This window comes from Rhinolophus sinicus, linkage group LG09 (genome assembly GCF_036562045.2).
Source record: "Rhinolophus sinicus isolate RSC01 linkage group LG09, ASM3656204v1, whole genome shotgun sequence".
Taxonomy (NCBI): Eukaryota; Metazoa; Chordata; class Mammalia; order Chiroptera; family Rhinolophidae; genus Rhinolophus; species Rhinolophus sinicus.
Genome location: NC_133758.1, coordinates 77329093 through 77351062, shown reverse-complemented (window position 1 = coordinate 77351062; position 21970 = coordinate 77329093). Strand labels below are relative to the sequence as shown.

General features: G+C 32.3%; 1 protein-coding gene across 2 annotated transcripts in view; it reads left to right on the top strand.

Moving 5' to 3' along the window:
- The window catches only part of SEMA3A (semaphorin 3A), a 457743-nt gene that overhangs the window by 118678 nt on the left and 317095 nt on the right, over positions 1-21970 (top strand). The window contains exon 1 of one of the 2 annotated variants that reach the window (XM_074340664.1): positions 19496-19644. The exons of the other annotated variant lie outside the window; for it this stretch is intronic. The gene's annotated coding sequence lies outside the window, so the exon portion shown is untranslated. Of the gene's footprint in view, positions 1-19495; positions 19645-21970 lie in introns of those variants that run through there. 2 annotated transcript variants of the gene reach the window in all.

Sequence of the window (21970 nt, the reverse complement as noted above, 5' to 3'; positions counted from 1 at the left end):
TCAAATAGTATTTTGGGAGATGAGATGAGAGCTACCAGTCTTCTTTGAGGATAATGTCTTTATTTTCTCTTAAAATGCATGTTTTAAGGGATGGAAATAATATAAATGTGAGCATGAGTCTGTCTATTTTTTGTTTGTGCACACATGTGTCAACAAAAATGTGCTAGGCACAATAAAGCACAATTTCAGTATTTTTCTTTATATCTATATTATAATTTAATCACATATGGCATAAACATAATACATTAAATTTCATAACAATAATACTAACATTTATTAATGATAACTATGTACCAATCACCTCCAACTTCATTGTGTTAACTCATATATCAATGCTAGGAAGTGGCAAGATTTTATCCCATTTTGCAGGTGAGTTAATTGAGGCTCAAAAAGTGTAAGATACTTGTCCTAAGTCAACTAGAGAGCCAAAATTCAAACTCAAGCAGTCTGAATAACACTCCTTATTGCTATCCAAAATACTGACCCACTTCTATAGCAAAGATAAATTTAAGTCTAGAGAGGTGTTGGCACACTATAGATAACAAATGTACTAATCTTAGAAAACTGCCATTTAGGTTAAGCTTCCGGAAGGAAATTGAGAGGGTAAATAATTTTTTCATACTTTAACTTGGGCAGACTGTGTTACAAGACTGCAAGATACTGTGTGTGTGAGTGAGTGTGTGTGTGTGTGTGTGTGTGTGTGTGTGTTGTATAAGGGTGACATTTTTCATCCTTTCGTAGGTCTACTTGGGGATCTTTCTCTTTAATGCATTCTCCTCCTGGATCCCCAGGTTTATGTGCCTGTGCAGATGATAAGGAATCCTTGGCATTCTGCTTGCTCCTCCTTAGGCACATTTCTCCCACAGATTCACAGAACACTGTCCTACTGTATGTTGATAAAATGGAGGTTGTGAAATGCAGTTCATGTTTCCATTCTTGCTTTGACTGAACATCTGCTCACCCAAGACCAGCTTTTTTCAGTTCCATCTACTCATTACTATGGTTACCATAGTATATACTCTACTTTAGGCCTGTATCTATTGGCGTGTGGCCATTCTCTCTAGGAGGAAAAAAGAGTAAGTTTTCCAGAGCCAAACTGGCCTTCTATTCAATAAATATGGTAATTTTTGCCTATGCTAAGTTTCCTGCCCTCCCCTTTCCTTTTATGTTTGGTGTTCTTCTGTTTAGAAAGTATCTTTCCATCCAACTTTTTTTGTGTGGATTTAACTACACATTTTCTACTTAATTACTCCCTCTGTTTTTAAAAGTTTCCCCTTAATTGCTCTCACATAGGGTTTGTTTCTATAGTCATTGTAGTATTTCAATGTGACAGTTGCCTGCTTATATATTTTTTTAAATATGGTATCCAAGAGAAAAAGTTCTGATGTTTCTTGAGGTGATGCTCTTAGTACATTTTAGCCACCCTGTGGACCTGTGCTGTCTAATGGAATAAATAGCCAGTGGCCTTGTGTGACAATTGAGCTCTTCAATTGTGCTAGTGCAAGTAGAATTTTGCAGATTATAAAGACTTAGTAAGAGAAAGAAAAGAATGTATCATACCTCTATAATTTTATATTGATTACCTGTTGATTACATGAAATAATTTTCGTGTTATAATAGGGAAAATAAAATACATTTAAGTTAATTTCACCTTTTATTTTATATTCTTTTTGAAATGTGACTGCTAGGAAATTTAAATATGTGGCTTGCATTATATTTCCACTAGACTTTGTTGCTTTAGAACAGTTCTGAAAGTTGAGATAATGTCAGTAAAAAAAACAATGTTTGCATTTTTGTCAACTGTGATAATTTCTTTGATTAAATGTATGTTTCCATAGTTCATAAATATCTGGACTTTAAAAGTAATGTGTTTGAATTTCCTAAGAAAAATGTGAATCGCATATCTTTACTTTCTAGCAAGGACTATACAACTAAACAATGTGTGTGTGTGTGTGTGTGTGTGTGTGTGTGCGCATGCGCATTAGATATCATATATATGTATACATATACACACACACACACATATATAGTTTGTCAATAGAGCTAATAAGTTATTATTCTTTGTATTATAACCTGTATTTGTGAATTTAAAAATATGTTTTTTTTATCAAAAGCAAACCTTCATAGTCAGAATATATATGCAGAAGAGCTGAGAAATAAAGACTTAAAACTCATGCATTTTATAATGAAAGGGGAGTGGTCCATCATATTAAAAATGTTTAAATTATGTATTAAGGTATATTTTATAGAACCTTAGGTACTACATGCAACCAGCATTAATAATAAGTATATAGTTGTGTGTTGGGGGGAAATTAAGAGGTGATCCTAGGAAGTTAGATAAGTCTTCCTTCCCATCTCACATATTTATTGAATAGACTGAGATTATTGCAAATAATTGAAGTTTGTAAGGATGATTTGAGTCAGTAAGAACATATAAAATTATTTATAAAAGGTATTATATATCCAGTATTAGAAATTGGTAACCCATTTTTAGAAAGACTTTTATCTAAAAATGTCAAAATAATTTTATGTTATTATAATCATTCATTTTAATTTAATTTTTTATCTAATTTAATTTTATTTGTGCTATTTTATTATAAATTATAAATAAACTTTAGTTTTCTGGAAATTTTCTCACCCATAAAATATTGTCCCACATGAAAAATAGATTGTTTTTTCTAGAATTAATTATAAAATTATTTTGATATTACCCTGAAATTTATATCAGATACAGTAGTTTAATGAACTAATAAAAATATAATTTATAAAACAGTAAATGCAAGAATGGCAAACAGATTTGTATGCCCAAAATATTTACTCTTAAAAAAGTTCAGTCCAGACTACTGGAATCAACTAGATGAAGCTTAAAGTGATTTGGGTTTAGTCTTGATTCTTGCTGCCTTTTAATTAATTAACATTTAAGAAGTAGCTGTTGCTTTTGGCATTTAGTCAATTATATGAAAAAGGCAGGAATATATGCTTAACTATTTTTTGTCAGTACAGTTGGTGGACTTTAGGTATCTACCAAAATCTGTTGAATACAGGAGATAACACCATCCAGAATCTGAAACTTATCTCTTCAGTACATTAAGTTTAAACTTTTGACATTGGAATACAATGTAAGATGGGAAATTCAAAAGTTAGTTATCTCATGCCAAGGTTTAGAATTCATTAACAGTATAACAATAATTAGTCTTTGTATGTTTTGTATACACACACACACACACACACTGGGGGTGCCAAAAAAATGTACACAAGTGAACACGTTGGTCAACGTTGCTCAAGCAGTAGTTCGCTGTAATCAGAAGTGTCTGGACGCTGATGGTAACCACTTTGAGCACCTCTTGTAATTGCAGAAGTCAAATGTGACTTGTATTCATCTTTTGTTTTGGTATATACTATTACAATTTTAATAGTTTTCCTTTCTTAAAATGTGTATATAGTTTTTTTTTAATCATATATATACATATAATGAAAGTTGCAAACTGAAGACAAAAAAAGTGTCTTTGAAATTTTCCTTTATAAAAAACATTTCAAATTAGCCTTTGGAACTATATTTTCTTCATCAGAATTTTTCTTTGGAGGGTGAGTATATCATGGGAAGCAGGAAGAGTTTGAAAATTTGAAAGAGAAATGAGCATTCTCTTGTAACTTTCTGTTAATTAGAGGCAACTGCCTCTCCTCATTGTTTGTTTGTTTTAATTTCTTCTATGCACGCTGAAGATTTTGATAGAGACAAATGAGGAGTATAAGAAGTATGGGGCCAGTGTTGTGGAAAATGTTAGACTTCATCATTTTAAAGTTTGAGTGTCATCAGTGTTAGCCAATAGACTGTCCCTTCCTTGTGTTGCATTTCTAAAATCTGGAAGTGTAAACACCAGGTTAGGGACAATCAAGGGAGGTCATATATGTGTAATGAGGACCTTGATAGTAGTTTCTACTGAAAATTTTGGAGGATTATGTTTTTATAAGGTATTTCTAAATTGACATTCACGCAGTATGTAGGTACTATTGTTGTTTTCCCCATTTTATTTAAGAAATGTTGCATCACAGCTGGGCTTTTTTGTCTCAAAAATAGAATGAGTGGAAAAAACTAAAGGCCTAAATCAAAGTCTGAAATAGTGTTTACAGCAACAGTCTTAGATTGAATCATAACTAAAAAAAAAAAAAGTGAGATTGTGTTATTTCTCTTTCTTATCTTAAATAATACAATGATTCATTACCTTAATGTGTTAAGTCATCCCATTAATAACATGTTTGCAGTGAGTAGAGACATTTAAAAATAACCTATTTGGGTGTAGCAAACTTAATAAAGTTACTCAATCTTTAAATATACTCAGTAACTATAAATATTTATTTCACAGTAAAGCTAATATATAGTGATCGCTTTAAGTATTTTTTCTCCTACAATTTTTCCCCAAAGCATAGATCTATCTATCTATCTATCTATCTATCTATCTATCTATCTATCTATCCATCCATCCATCCATCCATCCATCCATCCATCCATCCATCCATCCATCCATCCATCCATGAAAGCATAAGTGCACCTATTTCAAAAGCAAAGCTTATGAAAATACATATTTTAACTTACCTGTGCCTTAGATTGATTATGTCACAGCCATGTGTTAAGGTTATATTCTTTGAACTATATTGAACTGCCACTGAAAAACCAAAAGATTAGTTTCTTCATATGAAGACAGTTTTAACTAATTGCTTCTTAATTTTAGCCTTTACTTGGAATGCTGACTCCCAGTTTGGCACTCGATGTAGGAATTAATAGACTAACTTTCCTAGACGTTTACCTTCCTACAGACTACTGTCCAGGACAAACTAGGCTAGAATAAAGAACATCTCTTTCCCTTGGCATTGCATCTAATATGTGAACAACTAAAAAAAGGGAAAAAAAGAGGTAGATTGCATTGCTGTGAATAAGAAGTCATAATTATTTTACAATCACATTGATCACATTTTAATGTTCAGTGGATAAAATGTCATATACCTTTATTTCTGAAATGCGTCGTCGGAACTTAGAATTTTGGATTTATTTGTAATATCCTGACAGGAACATCTGATACAAGCCATTTGTAAAAGTCATAATGCCACACCAATTCTCGTATTAGCACATTGCATAATTCAATGGCCTATGTAGTCTGTGGATCCTTGCCAGAAATCTTTCTGAAAGGTTGCTGGGAAAGGAGTAATGATTAATGGTAAAAAAAACAAGTTACTCGATGAAAAAGACAACTGAATGCTGCTTATGATAGTTTTGTGAATAAGTTTGAAAGATGCTACTAGGAGTCAGAGTTTTTAGTCCTTTCTTTTTTTTTTTTTTTTTTTTTGGTTTTATGCTTTCATTCACGCAAATTACATTCTTCTCAATGTGCCAGAACATTTCATTAATAACAAGGAAATACCTCATTGCCAATGGAGTTGAACAGGCTCCCATCCACATTCCTATTTTATTTAGGCAGATCAGACTTCTCTTCCTTCCATTTCTCCTTTTTCTGCCACTAAAGGAGCATGCATGCACGCACACAGACCTCATTCTCTCTTATTACTTGCCAGCTGTAAGCCTGAGATGCCAAGCTCTAAAACGTGTTCTTTTTTTCAAACATCAGCAGCAACAACATCTGGATCTGTGCAACTTTAATATTGGCTGGTTTCCTTCTTTCCTTTTTGGCCTTCCAGGCACCTGTGAATGTCCTGTACATACAGAATGACACCAAACTATAGTTGGAAATCTGATTCTGTTGGCATAATGAACAAGAATTAGTTAGAGGCATATAAAACTACAAACTGCAAGTAATAAAGAACAAGTTCAATGCATTGTAGGTAAGGGGTAATGAAAACTTAAAGTGAAAATTAAGTAAATTTAAAACAGTTAATGAAAACTAGAGTCATCTGAATCTTTCAATTTTGAACTTTATTGCAAAATTGCGGGCTAGGAAGAAAAGCAGAAACACACCTTTTGTCTAAGGGGGAAGGCTCTTGTCATAAAATATCAATACCTGATTTTAAGCTAAAAGAACTTTGGAAGGAAGCCAAAAAAGTTTCTTCCAAATACCCCTGGCAAATATCTTAATCATCTTAAACACTTCTGGGTTTTATATATATATATATGTATGTATGTATGTATGTATGTATGTGTGTGTGTATGTATATATATATATATACATACACACACACACACACACACACACACATACATACATACATATATATAACTCAAAGTTTCTGATGTCATTTTGAACTCCAAATTGAATTACTGCAAAGTGTGATTTGGACATTACTCAGAAAAGCAATAAATAGTTCCAAAAAGAAAAACATGTCTGTCACAGGCATTGATGGCTTGAAACTCCATTGTACATAATTCCTGGCATTCAAATATAAAACCTGAGACATAGACTTTGAGCTATAAATCCTAACAATGTATGATTCCGGTCTTTCTTTCAATGGCATGGACTCATCAGTTTATGTTTTGAATGCCTTGGCTAATTACCCTCAGATGTAAATATAAAAGAGGTAGATATAGGGCAAAATCCATTGCAATACTTTTAATTATCTTTGATTTAATAAAATCCAAATCATTCTTATTTCAGAATATAAAGGAAGGACCATTGTAATTGTCAGCATGAGAGCTCATCGGAGATTTGGATGAAATATGCTTGTAAAATTCTAAAATACCCTGTCATTTAAGTGTGCAAAAATTAAATCAAATATCTCCTACCATGCCCCATACACTATAGGAAAATAATATTAGGATGTAGGAAATAAATAGTATAATCAATGGCAGATGACTATTGTGAGTGATGAAGGAAAAATCAATTAGGTAATATCATTTCAGTCTTAAAACATAAGAAAGGATACATATCTCTTCCCATTTTACTTCTTCATAAACTGTCATCTTCAAAATGTTGATTTGTAGCGTTTGCCGAAACAGATGATCTTCACTGGGAACATGTTAAAATCAGTAGATCATATTTCTTAATGTATATAATGTTTTGTCATATACTGTCTTCATTAGTTTTTTAAATTGTTTCAAAGTTTTAATATTAGGTTCCCTCATTGTTCAGTAGATACATTTAAAAGGTCATTTATCTCACACCTATTTTTTATCTTTGAGACACTTAAGAGATTGCCATTCTCACTTTGTAAATTATGCCCTAAAATACTGAAGAATATGACCTATGTCATATTAATATCATAAAATAATGTTTTCAGACTCATTTTGAATTTCCAATTAAGTGTTTTTGAATAGACTAACCACAAAAATGAGCAATGGAACATACATCCAGGGTACAAAATATTTATTCCTGCTGAATTTAGCCAGTGGTTTTATAAAATAAATTGAATATTACTAACCTTGTGTTTCTCTTACTTGAGTTACTTCTCCTGAGAATCTGTGTTTTCTATATATACCTTTATCCCTGGCCATTAGGTAAGAATGTGGGGAATCTGACATTAATCATTATAATTAACTCCAAATCCCTATAAGTGAATAAATCACATATTGGAGCCCATCGATTAAACCGCAAGTATAGGCCCTAAATTTGCCAGAGAAATAAGACCATAAAATTATTGTAGGGTGGAGCAGTAATTCATTTAAAGGCCACAGAGACCCCAAGTGAAATCACAAAGAGAAGTGAAAACATGTATAAAATAATGCAACTTTCGGAATTATAGACTGTATTATTTTATTTTTCACTACAACATAAAATATACTGTTGATTTTAATTATTGTCACTTAGAGAGCTGTAGGATAATATTATGTTTTATAGGGATTTGGTAGACAATACCATGACCCCCATCTTATTTCAGATTCCCATTGTTGTTCACTTTGGACTATTACAGTCATCATCTAATCTGATTTTAGTTCATCTTCCAGGTTTCTGGGAGAGAGTTTGTCCTAAAATTCTGCTATGTTTCTGTTTCTCTACCAATTAATATCTTCCTTGAATCTTTTGCCATGACAGCCTCTCAAACCTCATCTTTTGTGTACTTGGCTCATTAAAATGTGTGTTCCAAAACACAAAACTCTATGTAATGCTTTGAAAATTGAATGTTGTACCACTTCTATGCGTTTATACACACTATTACCTCCGCCTGGAATGTCCTTATCGATTTATCCAACCCTGCTTCAGTATATCCCCACAAGCCTGGCACAATCTGATCCAAATTCCCACGTTAAAAGGACTTCTTCCATGAAATTTTCTGTGAAACTGGGTTGGAATTATTCATCCCATGCTACTTCTGTATCTTTGGTTTAGGTACATTTTTGCAGTCCTTTCTCTAATGAATGTACATTTTTCCCCTCATGAGGGATTTTGAATACCTTTAGGGCTGGAAATACATTTTATTTACACCAGTGTTTCCTGTGCCTAGTAAAGGGTCTACATGCTTAGTAAATATTTGTTGAATGAACAGAGGAAAGAAGCGAATGGGTCACAATGAGTAAGAGTCAGTAAAATGAAGAATATTTTTATTCTCTATAAAGGTGGCAGAGGTTATTGAAATAGAACAGCTATTATCAATTGAGACAGTGTGGATGAGAGCTTATGTCATCAGAAAATAAACCTTGAAATATATTTGAATAACGAATCATGTTTCATTTTCATGAACTTTCATATTATCTTGAAAATTAAAATCTATTTCATCACTCTCTCTCTTTTCCTTCCCTTAATTTTTCCTTTTTCTTCCAGAACTAAATATTTATCATATGCCAGTAACTTCTCTAGGACATGGTGTTAAAGAGGTCATTAATGTTTATTTATGGATACCGGGCTCTCTTGTGACAGCACAAATGAGTTTTGGAAGTGTAAAGATGGGGACACTAACATATTTTTTTCCATATAAACTGCCATAAAAAATAACTGGCCTCTATTATTTCTAAACCTTATTCACTTGACTCACTTCTAGTTCTCTGAGTAATGTCCCTAAAGATTATACTGTGTTTTTTTTTATGTCTTTGTAATTTACAAAACACTTATTTGTACAAAGGGAATTATATGCAATCTAATAAACACAGGCTATTTAAAAATAAATGGATCCACCCATAAATTAAAGACTTAATTCATAAAACTCAAAGTGTAATCTGCCAACCATCATCTCAACAAATTAGAAACATGCTATAAATTATCTTCGTGGCCTATTTATTCTGTGGTAAATGCTTGCAAATATCATGTTGTTGCCATTAATCTAGTTTTGAATTTTATCACAGGCTAAAAGACCTTGCAGAAAGGAAAACAGCCTTGAGGGTTGTCAATTCATCAAAAAGACCATGTACCATAGCTGCTGTTCTGTATTGAAGTTTATTCCACTTGCATGATTTCAGGCTTGAAATCTGTGATTAAATGCTACATTCTTTACATTAGCTAGCAGTGGTGGAAGTTAATGAAACCGATCTAGTTCTAAACAATGCTACTTAGAAAAAATAAACTGGTATCTTTAAAATGACAGTTATAATATACAGATAGTGATTTTACAAAATTTAAAAAGATCTCTCATATAGAATTATTCTGTCTTATAAGAATCAAGAATATTTTTACATACTCTCATGCTTTCTCTGTTAGGAATTATGCATGCTCTTTGGTACCACTTTGACTATATGTAAATAGTATAATTCTTGGCATACATCAAGGGCTCAGTATTTCCCAACTTCTTTGCATGACTGCTTTTCTTCCCCCCTTCTTTCCTTTTCTGTCTTCTTTCCTCCCTCTACCCATCTCAGTTACTACATGTAAATGAAGCCTTGCCTGATTTTTTCACTTGCTTCCTAACTGCCATTGAACACGCCTAGAATTAGGTTATGTTATTATTTTATTTTGAAAGACTTTTTGGAATTCTCTCATATATAAGAGTTCACCTCCCTGGAAATAATGCAAATCTACTGAGGGAAGAGATCGACTGATGAGCAGATTTTGCACCTCCAGAATACCTACATTTTATTTATTTGTTTGTTTATTCATTTATTTATGTAAATTTCATATGAAATGAAGATTTATTCATTATAGACACAAAAGAGGATATAGCTCCTTCCACTTTGACAAAGGAAATCAGAAACATAACCGACTACCTACATTTTAAAATGACTCTATAATATTGTGCCTATAACAAACTCTAAACATATTTTAACACAAAGATAAAATATTTATGTCATACACATTTTTACAAAATGGAAGAAAAAAGAATGAAATAAATATACCTAAACCATTTAAGAGACACATTCATAAATCCCATTTTTTTCATGAGAAAGTTTTACAAAATAAAAACAATTACTCAATTTTTTTCCACTAGCAATGGAGTGGCTATGGTTTGCCCATGGATTTTACTTATATATGCCAAGCTAAAATAAATCACAAGCAGATAGTTCAAGGACATATTTGTTGTTTATGCTTCTTAATACACTTCAGTTTAGTTTGTATTTTTTCCTTGAATTATATAATTGCCCTATTTAGAATTAGGCCACAAATCTTTATTAAACTATTACTGCTATAAATGCCCTTGCATTGGCAACCAACATCTTTTCTCTGACCTATTGAGAAAGTTGTCTAAATGATCTCCATAATTGTACAGGTGGCTCTAACAGTCCCTGCTTTGCCAAATTGCTAGAGTTGTGGTTTAAAATACAGCAGATCATATTGCTCCTCTACTGAAAACCTTCCAATTACTTACAAGGCTCCCCACAACCTGTCGAGTCCTTCAAAGTTCACAAGACTCTCTCTCCATTGTCACTTTCCCTCCTACCTCTCTGATTTCATGTCCCTCTCTGTCCCTCACTCAGTCCACTGGAGCCATAATATCTCAGGAAGTATTCCTGAAATACTTCCAACCAATAGACTGAATCTCTGCTGCCTCACATTCTTCTCACACATATCCTTAGGCTGCCTCTCTCCCTTAAATCAGATCTTTGTACAAATGTGGCCTTATTAGAGAAGCTCTTCCTGACCTTCTAATCTGGAATAGCACTCTCACCACTCTTTCTCTCCTTTGCCTCATTTTGGTAATTTGTGTTGTTTTATATCATACTTTAGTTGTATTTCTTCATTTATCTGTTGCCTGTCTTTTCTCCTTAGGATACAAGTTTCATAAGGGCAAGGATTTGCCTGCCAATTGACAGAATTCCCAAGTCTAGAACTGTGCCTTCTCCATCATTCACACACACACACACACACACACACACACACACTCTCCTCTGTTATTGGTCTGTAGACCTATTGTAAAAAAAATTAAAGATGAATATAAATTATTGCATATAAAGCATTTTTTATATTCGCTACACCTCTCCTTTTCCTACTCCAATAAGCAATGAATGTCTTTTTTCCACTCAAATATAAGCTCTTTGAAGGAAGTGGTTGGTCACATCTACTTAATTTTAGTGTTGCCTATAATATGAGTACATGTATTATATGTTTTATCAAATAATAATCATATATCGAATGTTGAAAGAACATTATTTTTGTGATTGATAATTATTATGCAGTCAGGAATACTGTGAATATTTTTAATCATTTTCACTAATATCATAATCTGTCTAGTTAGACATGTTTTCATATGCACTTTATTTTTCATAAGAGTAGAGAATGATCTTAAGACCACAATTTATGATAAATTAAAGTCTCTGAGAAAATGAATTCAGGGATAATTTTTGAAATTTTTTGCTAAAGGTAAAAAAATATATACATTTTGGGACAGCTGGATGGCTCAGATGGTTAGAGCGCCAACTCTCAACAACAAGGTTGCTGGTTCAATTCCCACATGGGATGGTGGGCTGTGTCCCCCTGCAACTGAAGATTGAAAACATCGACTGGACTTGGAAATGAGCTGCGCCCTCCATGACTAGATTGAAGGACAACGACTTGGAGCTGATAGGCCCTGGAGAAACACACTGTTCCCCAATCTTCCCCCAATAAAATTCATTAAAAAAATAAAGAGTATCTCAGAAATGCCTTTAAAAATTTTTTTAAATTTTATATATATATATATATATATATATATATATATATATATATATATATATATATATATATATAGAGAGAGAGAGAGAGAGAGAGAGAATTGTAGATAACAAAATGTGTGTATATATATACACACATTTTGTTATCTACAATTCTAATTTGGTAAAATATAATTTCCAATGTATAAATAATCATCATTTTGCTATTTATCTTTCAGCCAAAAACAGCATTTGCTTTGTTTCAACCATATGTTCTTCTCTTTTTGCTCTATAACAATCTTGTTTTTGTTCATTCATTAGAGCTGGCAGATAACTATAAGGATTTGGATTCCAAAGCCAATTCAGCATTAACTTTATATCCATGACCAAGGTCAAATATGAGTTCTATCTAATAGAAATATTGAGTAATCTCTCTGTGTACTATTAATCTACTCTGTGTACTAGCTCTGACCAGCACTAATGAACAAGGTTTGATTGGAAACCCCAGTAGATTACTATTGTCCTACAGCATTTACTTTGGTAAGAAATCACCCTACAGATTTATCCCACCCACCTAAGTCAGATTGCTATGGCTCAACAATATTTGAAAAGTCTTCGTACACCCTGTGATTAAAGAAATCCTTGATCCATGGTGTTAGGAATGTAAGTGGGTTCAACTATCACCATACTGATAAATACTAGTTCTCCAGATAATTTTTTTTTTATTTATACATTTAACATTGTGTTGACTTACTATTTTTTCAAATTAGTTAGAAAAGGTAATACATAATTAAAAAATTTGAAACAATTTCCTTTAAAGCACATTGAAAAGCTAAAATGTACTATTCTCTTAAAGAGAATAAACAGACTTCAGCATGATTTTAAAGTCACATTTAAAATAAAAAAAATATTTGACATGAATATTTTTATTGTGCACATGGTGTACTATAACAGAAAAATCCATAGGATATTACTTTTTGTCTTTTATAATACCAAATAAATTAAATATTGAATTATAAAATAAAATTCTTAGCCTGTGTTGCATAAACCTTGAATGATGGTAATCAACCATGATGCGTGACTAAGGCACACATCTGTCCATATGATTTATGACAGAATATAATCAGAGAATAAGCTCTCCATTTTTTATAGAACTGAGGTTCATTGTAAGAAAGGATCATGTTTAGCATAAGCATGGGCATATTTTTCATTTGTACTATTTCTAAAGGCTTCTTTCCACTTCTTCCCCCCACCCCAAAATTTATTCTTTTTACTCATTGAATACTGCAAGTACCCCTTGTGAACTTCCACTCAGGAAAGGACGGGATTTCTTTTCATCAGAGAAACGTTTTCTCTTTAAGAAGCAAACAGTACGCATGTTCTGCTTTAGCCGAAAAAGTGGTCTGTTTGTCGTACTTGGCATGCTTGATTACTGGTGATTAATGGCAAAAGAACATGTAGATAAGAGTCTTGTTAAAATGAATACTAGCAAACTTTAACGACAATACCACAGTGAATTACACCTTTGGAAGAAGGACTTAATCTCTCTTGAATATTGATGTTTCCGATTAACATAAATATTACAGTACAAAGAACATGTACGATTAATTTAACGTCAATATATTGGTAGCTAAACTTCAGAGAGCCTTCAAAAAAAGTCTTAGCCTTGTTGTTAATACTTATTAAGCATGTGTTATGCATTTAATTACATTCAGCATTTCATCACATCCATTTAAAGATTTGTTTAATATTTATTACAACCTGACTAGGAATGTACTATTATTCCCTTCACTTTACAGGTTCAGAAACTGAGGCTCAAGTTCTAGTCATTTGCCAAAGTTTGCCCCATGAGTAAGATGGTATAGTCAAGTTTCTAATCTACGTAGTGTAACTCTGCCATGTTCATAATGCTACGTTACTCTGCCTGATTGTTAGGAAAGGAGCCCCTCTTCTCCAATACGTTCTCTTTCAGAAAGCCCCTTCTGAGTTTAAATGTGACTGATGTGACGTCTCATTTTTTAAATTCTCAAAAACTTTTTTGTATCTTCGTTAATATGTGTATTTCCTTGAATATAATTAAAATACAAGTGATAAGGATGATGATGGTGAGATAACATTTTATGAAGTGTCTATTTTTGACAGGAATTTGTTTTACAAGTGTTAACTCATTTATTGTCATAACACTAGGAGTTAGTATTACCATCCACATTTTATACATAATTAAACTAAGGTGGCACAACTAGGTAGTTACAGAGCAATGATTTAAACCCAAGCACTTTGATCCCAGATCATGAGTCTGAAAAGTTATTGTCCTATCATTATTGGTCCATTGTACTGTGGAGAAAGATGTTACTTTACTTAGGCTCTGGAGCATTTCTACTAATTAGTATCCCAACATTTTAATTTTAGTGATAATTAGCCCCATCTTGTTTCAGAAATCATGTAAATATAACTTAGGAGGAAAAAAAGTAGGAAAAACACTCTTTAATTAATAAATTGCTTTTATTAATTAATATTTTTTTATTTAAACGTGTAATAACATGGCTAGAATAGCCGTAGTATAAAGATAAAGATTAGGAGGTGAGATTAGAATTATCAATCAGAATTGGCCTTGTAAACTATGTGCTCTCCTCCATAGATTACATCCAAACTCTTGGTTATATCTAGATAAACTGAAATTTAGAAAAATGTGATTGAAATCACAAGTGTTATTATCAAAGAGTTATTATTATTATCAAGTATCCTAATTCCTAAAATCCAGAATGAAGAATAAAATTCATCCAAATACATATTTGACTAATGCTAGAAAATTCACAAGAATTAATAGCTACTATGCATATAGCAGACCAGGGGTGCACACTTTTCATATGCCTTATCATTTAATCTTCACAATAATCCTTCATGGCAATCCTATTCATACTCATTTTGCAGAGGAAAGAAACGGAGGCATAGAGCGATTAAGTAAACTGCACTAGGGGAACACAGCAAGTAAATTCAAAGAGCCCAAATGATTTCTAAGCTCCTGCTTTCTGACTACATTACAACACTCCATCCTGTACAACACAGTTAAATAACTATACATAGTTTATCTTTTTACTATGAAATATAACCACTCTGTGTCCAGGTCTTAATTTAGAAAAGTGACTGAGTGCCAACAAGGATAGGTCAATGTCACTGAAAGAAAAGTTTAATGTCCAGTTTCCCTAGTACGAAAGGCATGGCCTACTTCACGGGGCCCCAAAAGAAACATCAAGTTTTGGTTGGGAGAGCCTTCCGCCAGAGACTCTCAGGGGGTTTCCTCAGCGCAGCCATGGGGGCAGAGCCAGCAGTTTAGGATCAGCTAGTCAGAAGCATTCCGGCAGGCTGTGGGCTACAGAAATCGTCTCCAGTTGTTCGATGTCTGGACCTGGGTTCATGTAGAGCACAGCAAATGTTGGCTTTACACGTGAGAGATAAGGATGTAGGTTGGGGCGTGGCCTGGAAGCTGCATGTCTGCCCATAAAAGGCGTGTCCCGCCTCCACAAACCTGCCAGCCCTGGGAGGATCAGTCTCTCCCCAGGTCTCTAGTCCCCAAAGAGATGTGAAAACTTTGTAAGATACAGAAAACAAACAAGCAAACAAAAACCAGTTCATAAAATAATCCAAATACAGAAAAGTCATAATAAATAATGTACTTTTACACTTGATCTTAGCCAAAAGGCAGAGAAGCGATAAATAATGTACTTTTAAAGGGTGTAATAGACTCCCCTTTTATGGAAAATGACCAGATACCTAAACTGCTTAGTTTTGCAAGTAGAACTGTATTTCCTTTTGACTATTTATAAAGAATTCTATATATTCACAGTGTAAGTATCTTATGTGAGCAACATGAAATTTGCAATTTTACTAGCAATAAAAAACAAGTTTGATTTATTTAATACAATTTTAAAGTTCTGGTTAAAGGAATTGTAAGGAATTCCTGCTAAAATGTATCAACCTTTTTAGTGTACTGAAAGGAGCATGTGATTTTCATTGTATACAGAGAGATTAAGCACAAAATCTATAGGCGACAAAAAATATATCGTAATACCTAGAGATAACAAGTCATTTTCTTATGTGAGCAAGAAGATTTAAATGTATATCTCCTATTAAGTATTGTAGGACTAAAGGCATGATACCCATTACCAAGTGGTCTTGGCTATATTGTTGAGGCATCATTGATTCTATAATGATAATAATAGCACAGGCTTAGGAAACAAGAAAGAGAATAAAGGTGGAGATGATGTCAGATATGGTGACAGAAGTGGTTTGATTGAAGTCTTTGCTGCCAACTGGGTTCTTGATTTGGGTTCATCTACTAGGGAAATTTACTGCTTTCATGTATTTGGCAGTCTGGTGGAATCTACGAACTACTTCTTAGAATGATATATTTAAATGCAGAAAATTAAATACAGTTAACCATGGAGCAATACACATTCGAACTGCATGGGTTTATGAATATACAGATATTTTTGCAATATGTACTGTAAATGTAGTTACTCTTATAATTTTCTGAAGAAAACTTTATTTTCTCTTTTACTTTATTTTAAGAATACAGTATATAATACATACACTATTCAAAATATGTGTTAATTGACTTTTTATGTTATCAGTAACGCTCTGGTCAACAGTAGGCTATTAATAGTTAAGGTTTTGGAGAATCAAAGGTTATATATGGATTTTTGAGTGTGTGGGGTTCAGCACCCCTCACCTCTGAGTTGCTCAAGGGTCAACTGTATATAGCATTACAAGGAAAACTAATTATAATGAAAAAAATTATAAGAACATTGAATATAACATATTTTTGATTTAGTAATACTTGCCTTTTCTAATTAAAGCATTCTTCAGAGGATCTAGTGGATTTTTCACAATTTAAAAGTAATGATGAGTAAAAATATCATTCTAAGATTTCTGAAAAAAATATAATGTGATATGAAAATGTCTGATTTCTTTTGGTGATACAGTCACAGGTGTTTTATTACCTACCTTCATAAATGAAAGGAATGCTTAATTTTAGTTAAAAGTTAGTACACATTTTTTTTTTTTTTTCCCCCAATCCAGGCTCATTGATCACATGAGTTTCATATGAGATTCTTGGTGTTCTGCAAACCACTGGTAAAGAAGTTTTGGGATTCTCAGGAATCTCTTTGGTTATATTAGTGGAGTATGTCTTCAACATCGTCTTCTTTACTTGCTGCCCTATTCTAGCTTGTTGCCCATGCAGCTTACTTACTTCAGAAAAACCAATTAGATTTTTTTTTTTTTTTTTTTACAAAAACTACCAAACATTTCATGAGGGCCTAACATCAAGCTGAGCGCGCTGAGGTCTACCTGCCCATCCAGCTTCTCTTTTCCCATGAAATACTGATACTCATGAAAATAGTAATGTTAAAAGGCCACAGAGCCTAAGAAATGAATCTTAGCAATTAGGTCAAATAATCTGTCGCTGATTTTTCATGTTTATCATTGAGTTTCTTTCCCTCAATTTTATTACCTGTAAAGTGAATTAAAAACTTAACTATTATCAGAATTAAAATAGCTAATCGGTATAAAGTGCTTTGAACAAACTTTGGATTGTAATAAATGTCCAGTAACAGCAGCTACTGTTATATTGAACTCTGGGATTTTGTGACTGATACATGATAAATTACCATACTAATCAGCATCTATGTGGTACTCAGAGACTTGAAGTCCCTTTAAATTAAGGTTAGAGTTTAATTTAGCCATATTTATTGTATTAACTGGTGAGTGTGTAACATTTGTAATAATCATTTGCATAAATATATTTAAGCAATACATTTTCAAGACCATACCTAAACATATAGTGACAATGCACATACAGAAGTGATAAAGGTTGCTATATGAACAATGGTACTGAGCAATACAATGGCACATGGAAGTCATTTTATGCCAACAGATCTATTCTACATATCTTATTGGATAAAAAAAGAAAGAGATCATTTAATTTACACAATAAGTGGTAAAGACAGAGATTTTAATGATTTTCTTATTTAAACTATGTTTCAAAATATTGATCAATCAATTTTTATTAACAATTAGTTGATGATTATCAATTCGGTATTAACATTTAATACCTAACATAACCATGGGACTAAATATGGAAATTTCATATTTTTATTTTTTAAATGCTACCAGTGTTTAAAAGCATAACAACTTCATTATAAATACCTAAGAATTAGTTGTCACTTATTGATGTTAATGGATGAAGAAAGGGAGGTTCAGCTATGACCTAAAAGTCATTTGATTAAACAAGTTGTTTTGCTTAATTTATTGTTTATGTGTGTTTCTTTTACTGTATAAAAATGTAGCAAATATTTCTAAATTATTTGATTTTTAAGAGGCAAATATATATTTTCAAATACTATTTATTTCAATCCTTATTTAGAAACCAGGAATTTTTAATACAATTTTGCAGTTTCAGGACTTCCTGATGCAGTTGCATTTCCATTGCGTTTGTCCTAAGAAATGCTGTCCACCAGAGAACACTTATTTCAGTTAAATAATTTATTGGTAACTCAGCAACCATAATAACTGATGAAATATGTTGAGACAAGGAGTAGTCAAGTATAGTGAATGTGAAATGTACTGCGGGTTTTAGAATAGGAAGAGCATATGCCAGGAACAATGAAGAATAAGACTTTTCAAATAATAAGATTATATTTGTTTTTAACATTTTTAAACTGAAAAAAAAAAATAGTGATACTTAGGTAAAGAGCAATTTTGTTAAGATATAAGTTAGAACTAAAAAAGCAAAACCATGCTATGACAAAACTTTGTGCAAAATATATATATTATATATATATACATATATATGTATATATGCATATATATATATATATATATATATATATATTGGCCTATTACCTTTAACACATAGACAAGATGAGGGGCAAAAATAAATGAATTGTGAGAGTCTGCTTTCGCTGAATACATAATATTATAGATAACTATCATATAGCCCATACTTAATTTTCTGTACACTGCACTCTTATTTCTAGAAAATCAAGGTTAAAACCGAGGAAATGAAATGAAGAGGAGGTAGTCAAAGTGCTTTCTTAGGTTTACCGTTTTTAATAATCACTATCAGTGACCCAATTTTGTTTTGCCTTTTTCACTTCCAAGGACAGAATGTATACATTACTTCCACAAGTTTTGTATAAAATTCCCTCTAGGCTTCATGTGACTAATGCTTCTTTGGGACACATGTAGCCTGAGGGATGGAAAGAGATTTTAGGGTCCAAAAGCTGAATCTCATATTAATATGGAGAAATGCCCTATTAGCATGATGGGTACTAGCTAATAGTAGAACTTGCTAATGTGTGAAAAAAAAAATTGCTGGTATCACGAACTTTGTGCTGGGTGTACTGGTTTATTTGGAGGCTGCTACTTGTGAAAGCTTCACCTTTTCCATTTTTAGAAAATGTGAAGCAGCAAAAAGGTTTTTGACAAACTGCAGATCCTGCAGTTTAATCAGCTTGATGGTGGGTGGCACCCCGCCACTTCTTGTCCTTTATTTTACTGACCACTAGCAGTTTTGGAAAAAAAATTCTGCTACTGGATTACAGCTTCAAAATAAAGTAAAAGAATGTGATTCCGGAAGATTAAAAATCTGTTTTAGAAAAAATCAGCAGCAAGTAATCGGAAAGAAGATTCACAGGAGTTCCGAAATGGTAACATTCTCTCTGTCTCTCAATGTTTGCAAATATTCTTTTAATGTGTAGACTTAGAACGCCTCTTTTATCTTGTTCAAGACTGATATTATATAGTAGTAATGTACTTTGTATGATGCAAAACCAAATACGTTTTTTGTATGTTAATAAGTTAGTGGATTTTTAGTTTGTACCCATATTCTCTATGTTGTGAAATAAGTACTTTTCTCAGTTTAAGGATTTTAAATTATTATTATTATTTAAAAACATTAACTGATTTGCTTCCAAATAGTTCATATCTGTGCTATTTTGGTTTTAATTTGGTTACGATGATACTGAAAATTAAGGAAGACACATAAAACTTAAGGCAGTGGTCTTTCTAATTCAAACAATTTTATCTCAGTTAATTTCTTTAAAATGAAAATGAAGAAAATATAAGAAGATGGTAAAAAAAAATATTTTTGGTTTGAAAACAGGAAGTACCTTTTAAAATAAATAACAAAAGAAAACAAGAAAATGAAATTAAAGGAAAAAGACCTGAAATTATAAAAACAAAAAGAAAAAAATAGTAATACAAAATAAGTAAAAAGGAGTAATCTCTATAAATTTAACCAATGCATATATTTAAATTGAATAATCAGATTATTGGGTAAATTTTTAATTAAAAATTAATAGCATCAAAATGTCTTAATATTATGATTCAGGTATCAGAGTAAGCTATTTGAATGTAGTTAAAATAAGTTTTTACATAAAAATGTTTGAAGTAATTCTTAACCATAAACTTGAAACATTTTCTAAATTTACTTAGTTATGACAAGAATATTAGTTGATTGCTTTTATCAATATTATCCTCTGTTTTTTGTATTATTGTATCACATTAAGGATAAAACGTGAGAAAACCTTTAGACCAAAGATTGCTACATAATTGTTTAAAAAGGAGATAAATTACTGTAGGACTGGTTTTAACAGAGACAATATACTTTCTCATTACTTCTTTCTGTCCTATGATTTTATGACAACTACTATAGATGGTATTTTAAAAATAATTCAAAATTATATCCATTATTATTGTGTCAGTCATCCAAGAAGAATGGGAAGTATGTAGACTTTGATATTTTGCCTCCATGGGCTTTGTACCTTCAGCAGTACAAATATAACCAAAATCTTCAAAATTTAAAAATATCTAGAGGAGAATAGTTCATGTCTGCTCCAGCCTAACAGTCTACACTTGCATATTTTCCTTGTGCAATGAGTTGACAAATTTACCTATTACATTTATGTATCTTTAAATTTCACTGGTATGATGCTTTGGAGTCTTTTGCTATATACTTTTGATAATGTTGATTAGCCATTTGGAAATGAATGACTTACTGACCCAATCCCAGGAGCTGGAAGAGTTAGAAAATTATTCACAGCAAACAAAAACTTATCCAAATAATATTATTTTCAGTTAGTTTGTTATTTCTTTATTCTTCCTAATTCTATAGAACAAAAATGATTTATTATGAAATTTTTAAAAAGTATAACTGCTTTTTCTGTTAGTGTTGCATTGTTCTTTTCTTCTTTTTATATACAGAGAAAAACAACTTTTATTCAGAAAAATGGCTTTCTGTCTCATGTCCCAGTTCCTTGGAAATCCTTCTGTAGTATGACAGGACAGAAAATAAATCCTTTCTGAAGCAGGCATTGCTTGGCTGAACAAAAGTGACTATTTTCTCTGACAGGCTGCTTTCTCTCCACCTTTTGCTTCTGTGTACTTTCTATTGTGTTGTTCAATCATTGAGGCTACCCTAAGTTGTACTATGGTAACAAATAATCTCAATATCTAGGTGACTCTATAATAATAAAATTTATATATTATACATGCTGGATGTCCACCATGGAACAGTTTGGGCTCTGCTCCACATTCTAAAACGAAGAAGCAAACCCTATCTGAGACATACTAATCTCACAGCTGAAAAAAAGAGCAAAGGCAGAACCAGAAGCTGGCTTTTAAACTTCTGCTCAGATGTGGCCCATGTTAGTTGTAGTAGTTACAAGTCGTTTCTCAAAGCAAGACATATGATTATGTATGAAGTCAGTGGTCCTGGAGGGCTAATTCTCCTGCAGGAACTGGCTCAGCAGTATGCAACTGCACCTATCTCAACAATAATACAACCTAACAAAGTCTGGTCACAAATATTCACTTCCCTTTCTGACACACAAAAGTCCCGTCTAATCCCTGTGTCAGACTCAAAGTCTAGAACCTCATGATAGCCCAGATGAGGTTCTTAATCTGGAGCACTAGGATCTAAAGGAACCATTTATAGACTCTCTTCTCCCTAACCGCCCCCTAAGCATACATAAT